The 12,500-nt window shown below is 50.8% G+C and overlaps 1 long non-coding RNA gene across 1 annotated transcript; it reads right to left on the bottom strand.

The window, feature by feature from the left end:
* Window positions 1–7,635: 7,635 nt before the first annotated feature.
* Window positions 7,636–12,405, bottom strand: LOC116978072. The gene is made up of 3 exons (XR_004413371.1): window positions 12,206–12,405; window positions 8,852–8,943; window positions 7,636–7,740 (listed from the first exon to the last, which is right to left on the bottom strand). It is a non-coding gene; the product is annotated as an uncharacterized LOC116978072 (long non-coding RNA).
* Between the last annotated feature and the right edge of the window lie 95 nt (window positions 12,406–12,500).

Genomic DNA, 12,500 nt, shown 5'->3' with positions numbered 1-12,500 from the left:
CCTATCCATGTTCTCCACAGATGCTGCCTGACCCGCTGAGTTACTCCAGCACTCTGTGAAACGTCACCTATCCATGTTCTCCACAGATGCTGCCTGACCCGCTGAGTTACTCCAGCACTCTGTGAAACGTCACCTATCCATGTTCTCCACAGATGCTGCCTGACCCGCTCAGTTACTCCAGCACTCTGTGTCTTGTTTGATAAACCAGCATCTGCAGTTCCTTATTCCCACAATGTCTCTCTCTCTCTCTCATTATACGGGGAGGTTTTTAATGAAACATGATTTGCGTGACTGGCAAAGCTCGTTCTCCCATCCACCTCCCCCACCCACACTGACAATGTGACAAATATGAAAGCTGGAGCATGTTCAAGTTTCAATGTGCTTTTTATTGAGCACGTCCCCGCACTGTTTATTCCCCCTAATGAAGCACTAATCACCACCGTCTCCACAGGGCCTGTCTGTTCTGCACAGATCCACACGGGGCACGGTGGAGCACCTGGCCTTTCCCGTTTCTCCGGACAAATTGCCACAATAATGAGGAGCAACAGTGGCCGTCAGCGCCGGAGACCCGGGTTCCATCCTGACTACAGGTGCTGACTGTGCGGAGTTTGCACGTTCTCCCCCGTGACCTGCGTGGGTTTTCTCCGGGCGCTCCGGTTTCCTCCCACACTCCAAAGACGCGCAGGTTTGTAGGTTAATTGGTTTGGTGTAAATATAAATGTCAATTGTCCCGAGTGTGTGTAGGATAGTGTTCGTGTGCGGGGATCGCTGGTCGGCGCGGACTCAATGGGCCGAAGGGCCTGTTTCCGCGCTGTATCTCTAAACTAAACTAAACTAAAACACGGACCAGCTTCAGCCGGGTGGCCAGCGATGAGTGGGATGAGTGGTCAGAGATGGTGGCAGAAGGCCAAATAGTGAAAGGCCCAGATAGCGTGGATGTGGAGAGGATGTTTCCACCAGTTGAAGAGTCTAGGACCAGAGGGCACAGCCTCAGAATAAAAGGATGTACAAGGCCCCATAGCAGAAGCGTCCATGTCGCAGGGGCTGGAAGCTGGGAGTATCCTGAGCTAATTCTGCTACTACCATTATCTATTGCAATAAGTGATGGCTTCCACTGATTGTTGCCGGAAGCTTGCGTCCTTGTCAGGACCGACGATGACATCGAGGTCAACATTTGTAACAAGATGGACACGAAAGAAGAAGATTAAGTAAGGAGATGAGGAGGAATTTCTTTAGTCAGAGTCACAGAGTTATACAGTGTGGAAACAGGCCCTCCAGCCCAACTTGCCCACACCGGCCAACAATGTCCCAGCTACACTAGTCATAGAGTGATACAGTGTGGAAACAGGCCCTTCAGCCCATCTTGCCCACACCGGCCAACAATGTCCCAGCTACACTAAACCCACTTGCATGCGTTTGGTCCATATCCCTCCAAACCTGTCCTATCCATGTACCTGTCTAACTGTTTCTTAAACGTTGGGATAGTCCAAACGGAACATTTGCTGATCACTGGCCTTGGGGGTACCCGGTGAGGGAGTGGAGCAACCGAGAGGGGAGAGGATGTGGAAGAAGGGTAGGAACTTTTTGAAATTTGATGTATTAAAATCATGTTTTAGTGCACCGGAGAAGTATGATTTCAATGTTTTTTGTATGAAGTATTTTTAAGAGATAACTTTTTAAGGGGTAACTTTATCCACACAAAGGGTGATGGGTGTATGGAACAAGCTGCCAGAGGAGGTAGTTGAGGCAGGGACCATCACACCATTTAGGAAAAAGTTAGACTGATACATGGATAGGACAGGTTTGGAGGTATGGACCAAAAGCAGGTAGCGTATCTGGGACATGTAGGTGGGTGTGGGCAAGTTGGGCCGAAGGGCCTGTTTTCACACTGTATCACTCTATGACTACATTATACCTCCACCATGCATGAATGCTTCAAAATCAAGTGATCGAGTTTTATTGCCATATACTCAAGCATAGAAACATAGAAAATAGGTGCAGGAATAGGCCATCGGCCCTTCGAGTCAGCACTGCCATTCAATATGATCATGGCTATTCATCTAAAATCAGTACCTCTTTCCTGTTTTTTCCCCATATCTCTTGATGTCGTTAGCCCCAATAACTAAATGTAACTCTCTCTTGAAAACATACAGTGAATTGGCCTGCACTGCCTTCTGTGGCAGAGAATTCCACAGATTCACAACTCTCTGCGTGAAGAAAGTTTGTTCTCATCTCAGTCCTAACTGCCCCCCCCCCCCTTTATTCTTAAACTGTGACCCATGGTTCTGAACGCCCCCAACATCGGGAACATTTTTCCTGCAGTTACAGTAAGTGAAAATCTAGCAGGCAAGCAGGATGCTTTCACCAACCACCCGCATTTGAAGTCCACTATCTTCCACCGTTTCTGCCCAGTGCTTGGTAGTTACTTCCAGCAGCCACTGGTTGTCCTCCAGGATGCACCGAGCCGTAGCCTGATCCATGCCGGTCACCTGGGCAAATTCGACACAGAGACTCTCTCTCACTCACCTCTCTCTTCCGCTCTCTCTTCTCTCAACCCCCTCTCTCCCCCTCTATCTCTCCCCTACCCCTCTCTTTCCCCTCTCTCTCCTTCCTCCCTCTCTGTCGCTCCTCTCACCCCCTCTCTCTCCCCTGTCTCCCCCTCTCACTCTCTCCCCTTCCCTCTCTTCTCTCCCCCCTCTCTCTCTCTCCCCTCTCTTCCCCCTCTCTTTCCCCCTCTCTTTCCCCTCTCTCTCCTCCCTCCCTCTCTGTCTCTCCTCTCACCTCTCTCTCTCCCCCCCTCTCTCCTCCTCTCTTCCCCATTTCTCCCTTCTACCTCACTCTTCCCCTTGCCCTCTCTCCCCTTTCTTTCTCCTCTATCTCTATCTCTTTTTCTTTGCCCCCTATCTCTTTCCCCCGTTTCTCTCTTTCCCCCTCTCCCCCTCTCTCTTTTACCACCCCTCTCTCTTCCCCTTCTCTCTCCCATTCTCTCCTACCCTCTCCTCTCTCTCCTCCCTCACCCCCTCTTCTTTCTTCCCCCTCCCCCCCTCTCCCCCCCCCCCCCCCCCCCCCCCCCCACCACTGTGTCCCTGTCTCCTTCCAGTCTCTCTCTCTCCACCTCCCTTTGAGAGTCTGTCCCTTCGGCAGCAGAGACTCTCGCGGCAGCGGCAGCGCAACGCTTCCGACGCCTCCGACGCCCGGGACTTGCACTGTCCGGCGCTGCTCCATGGCCAGAGCTGCAGCGAGCGACACGCCGGCCCCGGCAAACACTCGCCAGTCCCGGCTCCCCGCATCTGTTCCGGCCGCTGGTTCTGCTCCCATCCCTCCCGCAGCCCCGGCTCTCCAACACCCGCGGACCATGCAGTTTATCCGAGTTTTGACATTTTCGTTGATCACAAAATTTCTCACCACTGAGCGTGAGAAATTTCTGATGAGCGTGAGGGCGTGAGAGTTTGCTTGAGGGCGTGTCTCACGCTCAAAGCGTGAGAGTTGCCAGCCCTGCAAAATGCAACACCTCACACTTCTCTGTATCAAACATTCCTCCGCCCACTTGGCCAATCGATCCAGATCCTGCTGCAATGGTTCACAAGCATCTTCACTATCTGCAAAACCACTCACTTTTATATCCACAGACTCACCAGAGGGGGGTGAATCTGTGGAATTCTTTGCCACAGACGGCTGTGGAGGCCACAAGTCAGTGGATATTTTTAAGGCAGAGATGGATAGATTTTTGATTAGTACGGGTGTCAGGGGTTATGGGGAGAAGGCAGGAGAATGGGGTTAGGAGGGAGAGATAGATCAGCCATGATTGAATGGTGGAGTAGACTTGATGGGCCGAATGGCCTAATTCTGCTCCTATCACATGATTGACATTGGAAATTTCACAGGAGCAGTTGATATGTGCTGAGCCGATAACCCAGAGGTCAACAGATCAAAGCAATCGGTCTTAACATTCCCTCCGCACTGACTCTCACACGGCCCCCCTGGGCAGGTGCGTACAGCTCCTAATCCACTCCCTCCACCCCCTGCACGCCCATGACTGGTTGACTACAGCACTGACTTAGACTCATAGAGTGATACAGCCCAACTTGCCCACACCGACCAACATGCCCCATCTACGCTAGTCCCACCTGCCCAACTTGCCCACACCGACCAACATGCCCCATCTACGCTAGTCCCACCTGCCCAACTTTGGTCCATATCCCTCCAAACCTGCCCTATCCATGTACCTGTCCAAATGTGTCTTACACATTATAATAGTTGGTACCAGCCTCAACTGCCTCCTCCAGCAGCTTGTTCCATACACCCACCACCCTTTGTGTAAAAGAGTTACCCCTCAGGTTCCTATTAAATCTTTCCCCCCCCCCACCTTAAACCTATGTCCTCTGGTTCTCGATTCCCCTACTCTGGCCAAGAGACTCTGCAAGACTCGATCTTTAAGTTCACCAATGTCTCCACTGTTCTAGACCGGGTCAGGAGCAGTGATGAGACATAGTACAGGAGAGAGATCAAGAACCAGGAGTCACGGCTGGGAAATAGAGGTTGACAACTTGTAGAAACAAGCAACTGCAGATGCTGGTTTACAAAAGAAGACACAAAGTGCTGGAGTAACCCAGCCGGTCAGGCAGCATCTCAGGAGAACATGGATAGGCGATGATTCGGGTCGGGACCCCTTTTCAGACCGCAGAGGAGACCCTTGAAAGAGGGGCCCGACCGGAAACGTCACCTATCCATGTTCTCCACAGATGCTGCCTGACCCGCTGAGTTACTCCAGCACTCTGTGAAACGTCACCTATCCATGTTCTCCACAGATGCTGCCTGACCCGCTGAGTTACTCCAAGGTGTGCAGACTCCCTCTGGTGGACACTGTTGAAGGTGCAGAGAACACTTGGCAGTCACCACCAGATGTGTTGGTAGACAAACATGCCGGAGAAACTCACCGGGTGAGGCAGCATCTATGGAGCGAAGGGGTAGGTGACGTTTCGGGTCGAGACCCTCCTTCAGTGTTGGAGTAAGTCAGCGGGTTACAAAGTCTACAATGACTCTTAACAACTTCTACAGATGAATGGTAGAAAGCATCCTATCAGGCCATTTCACAACTTGGGTAAGGGAACAGCTCTGCCCAAGACGGCAAGATGTTTCAGGGATAGACAAAAGTGCTGGAGAAACTCAGCGGGTGAGGCAGCATCTATGGAGCGAAGGAATAGGCAACGTTTCGGGCCGAAACCCTCTGAGTTTCTTCTGCACTTTTGTCTACATTTGATTTTTGCAGCATCTGCAGTTCCTTCTTGAACAGATGTTTCAGGGAATTATAGATGTATCACACAGGCCGACCGCGGTCCCCACCACCAACTCCATCTACACTTCACGCTGCCTCGGGAAAGCAGCCGGCATAATCAAGGACCACTTGAAAGGACCACCTCCGAATAAATGTCAAGATCCTCCTTTATGTCAACAAAGCCCCCAACGGGCTTGCCCCCACCTACATCAAACGTCTACTTACCCACCACACCACCTCCAGGTCCCTCAGATCAGCCGACTTGGAGTTACTGAACATCCCGCGGTCTAGGCATAAGCTCAGGGGTGCCCGTGCCTTTGTGGTTGCAGCCCCTAGACTGTGGAACAGCAGCATCCCTCTTCCCATCAGAACTGCCCCCTCCATAGACTCCTTTAAGGCGAGACTTAAAACTCATCTCTACTCTCAAGCCTTTCTTGACGTCCTCTGAGTGAGGGCTACATGTATGTACTTATGTATGTACTTAATCTATGAACCACTGTTGTATGTTATACTATTCTTATACCAATGTAAAGCTCGTTGGCCAACGAGAGTTGTTTTTTAAATGTGCTATAGAAATAAATGTGACTTGACTGGACTTGCCACTCACACCCCGGCCATTCCTTCTTCTCCCCGTTCCCGTCTGGCAGAAGCTTGAAAGCGCACACCACCAGACTCAGGAACAGCTTCTTCCCCGCTGTTATCCATCTACTGAATGGTTCTCCCATAAGCTAGGGGGTGTAGTCCCAATCTCCCGACCGACCAGCGATCCCCGTAGACTAACACTATCCTACACACACTCTGGACAATTTACAATGTTTCCGAAGCCAATTAACCTCCAAACCTGCACGTCTTGACACGCTAGAGGCAGGAAACATGTTCCAGATGTTTGGGGGGGGTCCAGAACCAGGGGCCACAGTTTAAGAATAAGGGGTCAGCCATTTAGGACGGAAACGAGGAAACACTTTTTCTCACAGAGTGTTGTGAGTCTGTGGAATTCTCCGCCTCAGAGGGCGGTGGAGGCCGGTTCTCTGGATACTTTCAAGAGAGAGCTAGATAGGGCTCTTAAAAATAGCGGAGTCAGGGGATATGGGGAGAAGGCAGGAATGGGGTACTGATTGGGGATGATCAGCCATGATCACATTGAATGGCGGTGCTGGCAGGAAGGGCCGAATGGCCTACTCCTGCACCTATTGTCTATTGTCTTTGGAGTGTGGGAGGAAACCGGAGCACCCGGTGAAAACCCACGCAGGTCATGGTGAACGTGCAAACCTCGTACAGACAACGCCCGTGGTCAGGATGGAACCTGGGTCTCTGGCGCTGTGAGGCAGCAGCTCTACCCGCTGCACCACCGTGTCGCCCCACTGAGGTTGCAAACACAGATCCCGCCATTCTTTCATCTTAATAAATTATATATTTTTAATTAAAAAAAATACACAGGATGAAATATTTTCAAGCCTTTCCCAGCTGGGCGATGATGGCTTTCTTCTCGTCCAACAGATAAATAGAATATTCCTTCTTCATTTCCTCCTCTATTTCTTCTGCTGTCCTTGACTCCAATGGGAATGGTGTCTGTGAAACAGGGAGTGGCGTTTAACGCTCCTGATATTCCACCGAGCCCCGGCAGGAGAAACATAGAAACATAGGTGCAGGAGTAGGCCATTCGGCCCTTCCTGCCAGCACCGCCATTCAATGTGATCATGGCTGATCATCCCCAATCAGTACCCCGTTCCTGCCTTCTCCACATATCCCCTGACTCCACTATTTTTAAGAGCCCTATCTAGCTCTCTCTTGAAAATATCCAGAGAACCTGCCTCCACCGCCATCTGAGGCAGAGAATTCCACAGATTCACAACTCTCTGTGAGAAAAAATGTTTCCTCGTCTCCGTTCTAAATGGCTTACCCCTTATTCTTAAACTGTGGCCCCTGGTTCTGGACTCCCCCCAACATCGGGAACATGTTTCCTGCCTCTAGCGTGTCCAAGCCCTTAACAATCTTATATGTTTCAATGAGATATGCTCTCATCCTTCTAAACTCCAGAGTGTACAAGCCCAGCTGCTCCATTCTCTCAACATATGACAGTCCCGCCATCCCGGGAATTAACCTTGTAAACCTGCGCTGCACTCCCTCAATAGCAAGAATGTCCTTCCTCAAATTAGGGGACCAAAACTGCACACAATACTCCAGGTGTGGTCTCACTAGGGCCCTGTACAACTTTGCTCCTATATTCGATTCCTCTTGTTATAAATGGGGAGAAGGCAGGGGGAATGGTGTTGAGGGAGTGATAGATCAGCTATGATTGAATGGTGGAGTAGACGGGATTGGAGGAGGTGACCTTGTGAGGCCACAGTACTCACCCGTCCCATTTGATTCAGCCTCTCCAACATTTCGGCTCTGGATAATTTCCTCGTTTCAAAGTAATCTAGTCGTTGCTCCTCCCGGTCAAAGTAGGCCTCGACGGTAGACAACTGTGAACGAGAGGACCCCGCTCAATGAGGCTCCGATAGAGAATCGCATCGCACCGCCACTCAAACGCCCACCGAGTCCACGCCGACCAGCGATCCCCGCACATTAATGATGTCAGGAGGCAGGAGAATGGGGTTAGGAGGGAGAGAGAGAGATGAGCCAGGATTGAATGGCGGAGTAGACTCAATGGGCCGAATGGCCTACTTCTGCTCCTATCACTTACAAGCTTTTGACCAATAATATTATCCGACACTAGGGACAATTTATACACTTCCACCCAGCCCAATTAACCTACAAAAACCCACTCCTCTTTGGAGTGTGGGAGGAAACCAGAGCACCCGGAGAAAACCCACACAGGTCACGGGGAGAACGTACAAACCCCGTACAGACAGCACCCGTAGTCGGGATTGTACCCGGGTCTCTGGCGCTGTGACTGCTGTAAGGCAGCAGCTCTACCCGCTGTGCCGCCCCTAACTTACTGAGGTGACCTTATCCAGGTGTACAAGGTCACGAGGGGCACGGATAAAGTGAACACTCTGCCTTTGTCCCAGGGTAGAGGATTCTAAAACTAAAGGGCACAGGCTCAAGGTGAGAGGGGAGAGATTTAACAGTGACCTTAGGAGCAACTTTTCCACACAAAGGGTGGTGGGTGTATGGAACAAGCTGCCAGAGGAGGTAGTTGAGGCTGGGACTATCCCAATGTTTAAGAAACAGTTAGACAGGTACATGGATAGGACAGGTTTGGAGGGATATGGACCAAACGCAGGCAGATGGGACTGGTGTAGCTGGGACATGTTGGTCGGTGTGGGCCAGTTGGGCTGAAGGGCCTGTTTCCACACTGTATCACTCTATGACTAGTGTAGCTGGGACATGTTGGTCGGTATGGGCAAGTTGGGCCGAATGGCCTGTTTCCACACTGTATCATCTGTGAGTCCATGACATTAGGACAGATATGTGGATAGGAAGGGTTTAGCAGGGTGTGGGCCAAATGCAGGCCAATGGGACTATCATGAGTTGGGCCAAAGGGCCGAATGTCCTGTGAGTCTACAACTCCATGGAGGTTGTCAGGATGGGTGGGGCTTGAGGAGGCTGGCATACGGCAGAGTTACTCACCTCCTGGTTAAATGGATGTCGCAGAGACCAGGGAACCTCCAGAATGTGCAACGTGCCAAAGTCATCGGACACGGCCAGGAGATGCTGCTTCTCTGAGAACAACACGGAGAACACGAGTCAGAGACACACGTGTGGAAGAAAGAACTGCAGGTGCTGCCAAAATCAAAGGCAGACACAAAATGCTGGAGTAACTCAGCGGGTGAGGCCTCATCTGTGGAGAGAAGGAATGGGCGACGTTTCGGGTCGAGACCCTTCTTCGAACATGGCTGGGCTGAGCGGGGTAGTTTACTTTAGTTTACTTCAGAGACACAGCGCGGAAACAGGCCCTTCGGCCCATCGAGTCTACGCTGACCAACAATCCCCACACATTAAAGTTATGCTGGAGAAGGCAGGTGAATGGGGTTAGGAGGGAGAGATAGATCAGCCGTGATTAAATCAACCTTGTGACCATCAACACGACCCTACACTAGGGACAAATTATACATTTACACCAAGCCAATGAACCAAATTAATCGACTCGAAACGTCACCCATTCCTTCTCTCCATAGATGCTGCCTCACCCGCTGAGTTACTCCAGCATTTTGTGTCTACCATCAGAGACACACACACACACACGCACACACACACACACACGCACACACGCACACACGCACACACGCACACACGCACACACGCACACACGCACACACGCACACACGCACACACGCACACACGCACACACGCACACGCATACACGCACACACACACACACACACACACACACACACACACACACACTCACACACACACACACACACACACACACACACACACCACACACCACACACTCACACACTCACACACTCACACACACACACACACCTCCACTCACACCCCTCACCAACCACACACACACACACCCCCTAACCCCCACTCTCACACATACACCCCACACACACTCCCACACTCACACTCTCCACACCCCTCACAAAAACCACACTCACACTCCACACACCCCCATCCCCTCACCCCCTACCCCCACACACACCATCACACAGACACACCCCATACACACACAGTACACACACCCACACACACAACACCACACCACCCACCCCACACACCCACACTCACAACACAACTCACCTCCCCACAGATCTCCCACACACACCCTACACACACACACACCACACACACACACGCACACACACCACACACAGACACACGCACACACACACGCACACACACCACACACACACACGCACATACGCACACACAGACACACACACACACACCACACACACACGCACACACACACGCACACACACCACACACACGCACACACATACGCACACACAGACACACACACACACACACGCCATGTTTTCAGTCTGAAGAAGAGTTTCAACCCGAAACATTGCCTATTTCCTTCGCTCCATAGATGCTGCCTCACCCTCTGAGTTTCTCCAGCATTTTTGTCTACCTTAGATAGATATATGGTCTGGTTTGGCTCAGCCACCAAGCACGACATCCAGAGGCTGCAGCAAATCGTCCGATCAGCAGAGAAGGTTATTGGCTGCAACCTTCCCTCCATTGATGAACTGTACACTGCAAGGGCCAGGAAGCGAGCGGGCAAGATCATCTCTGACCCCTCTCACCCTGGCCACCAACTCTTTGAATCACTTCCCTCTGGAAGGCGACGCCGGACTGTCAAAGCTGCCACAGCCAGACATAAAAACAGCTTTTTTCCCACGAGCAGTTGCTCTACTCAATAACCAAAAATCTGTAGCCTCCCTTTGCTCTGGTATTTTAATTAATTCACATGTTTAATCAATAATGTTTTATTATTAATGTTTAAAGTTTTATGTGTCATTCACAACTGGCACTGTATGTCATGTTGTCACTTGCGGGCGGAGCATCAAGGCAAATTCCTTGTATGTGAATATTTGGCCAATAAACTCATTCATTCATTCATTCATTCATTCATTCATTCATTCATTCATTCATATGTGTGTGTATATGTGAGTATGTGTACATATACACACACACACTGAACATGTTTTTCTTGTTTATTCTATTGTTTACAGTGCACCTTGTTTACATATTGTGTTGTGCCGCTGCAGTTAAGAATGTCATTGTTCTATCTGGGACATGTGACAATAAAACACACTTGACTAAGTATACCTGAAACATCGCCTAACCACGTTCTCCAGAGACGCTGCCTGACCGAGAAGAATGAGAGGGGGGGGGACGTAATTGAAACTTTACAGAATAATGAAAGGCCTGGATAGAGTGGATGTGGAGAGGATGTTTCCACTAGTGGAAGAGTCTAGGACCAGAGGCCACAGCCTCAGAATTAAAGGACGTTCCTTTAGGAATATGAGGTTGGCCATTTAGGACTGAGATGAGGAAAAACTTTTTTACCCAGAGAGTTGTGAATCTGTGGAATTCTCTGCCACAGAAGGCAGTGGAGGCCAATTCACTGGATGTGTTCAAGGTCGCGTTAGATAGAGCTCTTATAGCCCTGTCCCACGGTGCGAGTTCATTCCAAGAGCTCTCCCGAGTTTAAAAAAAGTCAAACTCGGGGTAAGCACGGGGAATGAACGTAGCGGGTACGTCGGAGCTCGGGGACGTCTCTTGGAGGCTCGTAACGCTAACGGCAGGTACTCGGGAAGACTCGCTAACGGCAGGTAAGCTCGGGAAGACTCGTGAAGATTTTTCAACATGATGAAAATCGCCCACAAGAGCCCCGATTACCGACGAGTGGCCATTACCGTAAATCTCCCAGTTTGAATCAGGGCAAACTCGGGAGAACTCTTGGAATGAACTCGTACCGTGGGACAGGGGTTTAAGGGTTAGTGGAATCAAGGGATATGGGGAGAAGGCAGGAACGGGGTACTGATTGGGGATGATCAGCCATGATCACATTGAATGGCGGTGCTGGCTTGAAGGGCCGAATGGCCTACTCCTGCACCCATTGTCTATTGTCTATCCCAGTTCTAAATGTCCTACCTCTTATTCTTAAACTGTGACCCCTGGTTCTGGACTCCCCCAACATCGGGAACATTTTTCCTGCATCTATCCTGCATTTTCCTGTCCAATCCTCTAAGAATTTTCGATGTTTCTATCAGATCCATCTAAACTCCAGAGTATACAAGCCCAGTCGACCCAATCTTTCATCATATGACAGTCCCACCATCCCGGGAATTAACCTGGTGAACCTACGCTGCACTCCCTCAATAGCAAGAATGTCCTTCCTCAAATTAGGAGATCAAAACTGCACACAATACTCCAGGTGTGGTCTCACCAGAGCCCTGTACAACTGCAGAAGGACCTCCTTGCTCCTAAACTCAACGGTCTGGCTGTGATACGTACGTGAGATGATGCAGGGCTTCATGCAGCTGATGGACACGGAGGTGATGTTCTGGGACTGCGATGGTTCATGGGTTTTCTCCAGCAAGTCCCAGATATCGATGTTGCCGTCCTCCTTGCCCACGACAAACACGCCCGGCCGAGAGAGGGACCATTGGGCCGTGGTACATCTCTTATTACCACAGGCGGTGTGGAGCAGTGGACCCAGCTGTGGGGCACGGGGAGATATGTTACACCCCTCCCCATCACCTCGTTACCCCCTACATCATCACCTCCCCCTCCCCCCACATCACCCCCT

The sequence above is a fragment of the Amblyraja radiata genome, chromosome 10 (assembly GCF_010909765.2).
Source record: "Amblyraja radiata isolate CabotCenter1 chromosome 10, sAmbRad1.1.pri, whole genome shotgun sequence".
NCBI classification, from domain to species: domain Eukaryota; kingdom Metazoa; phylum Chordata; class Chondrichthyes; order Rajiformes; family Rajidae; genus Amblyraja; species Amblyraja radiata.
The sequence above is the reverse complement of the archived record's forward strand: the minus strand, read 5'-3'. Positions and strand labels throughout refer to the sequence as shown.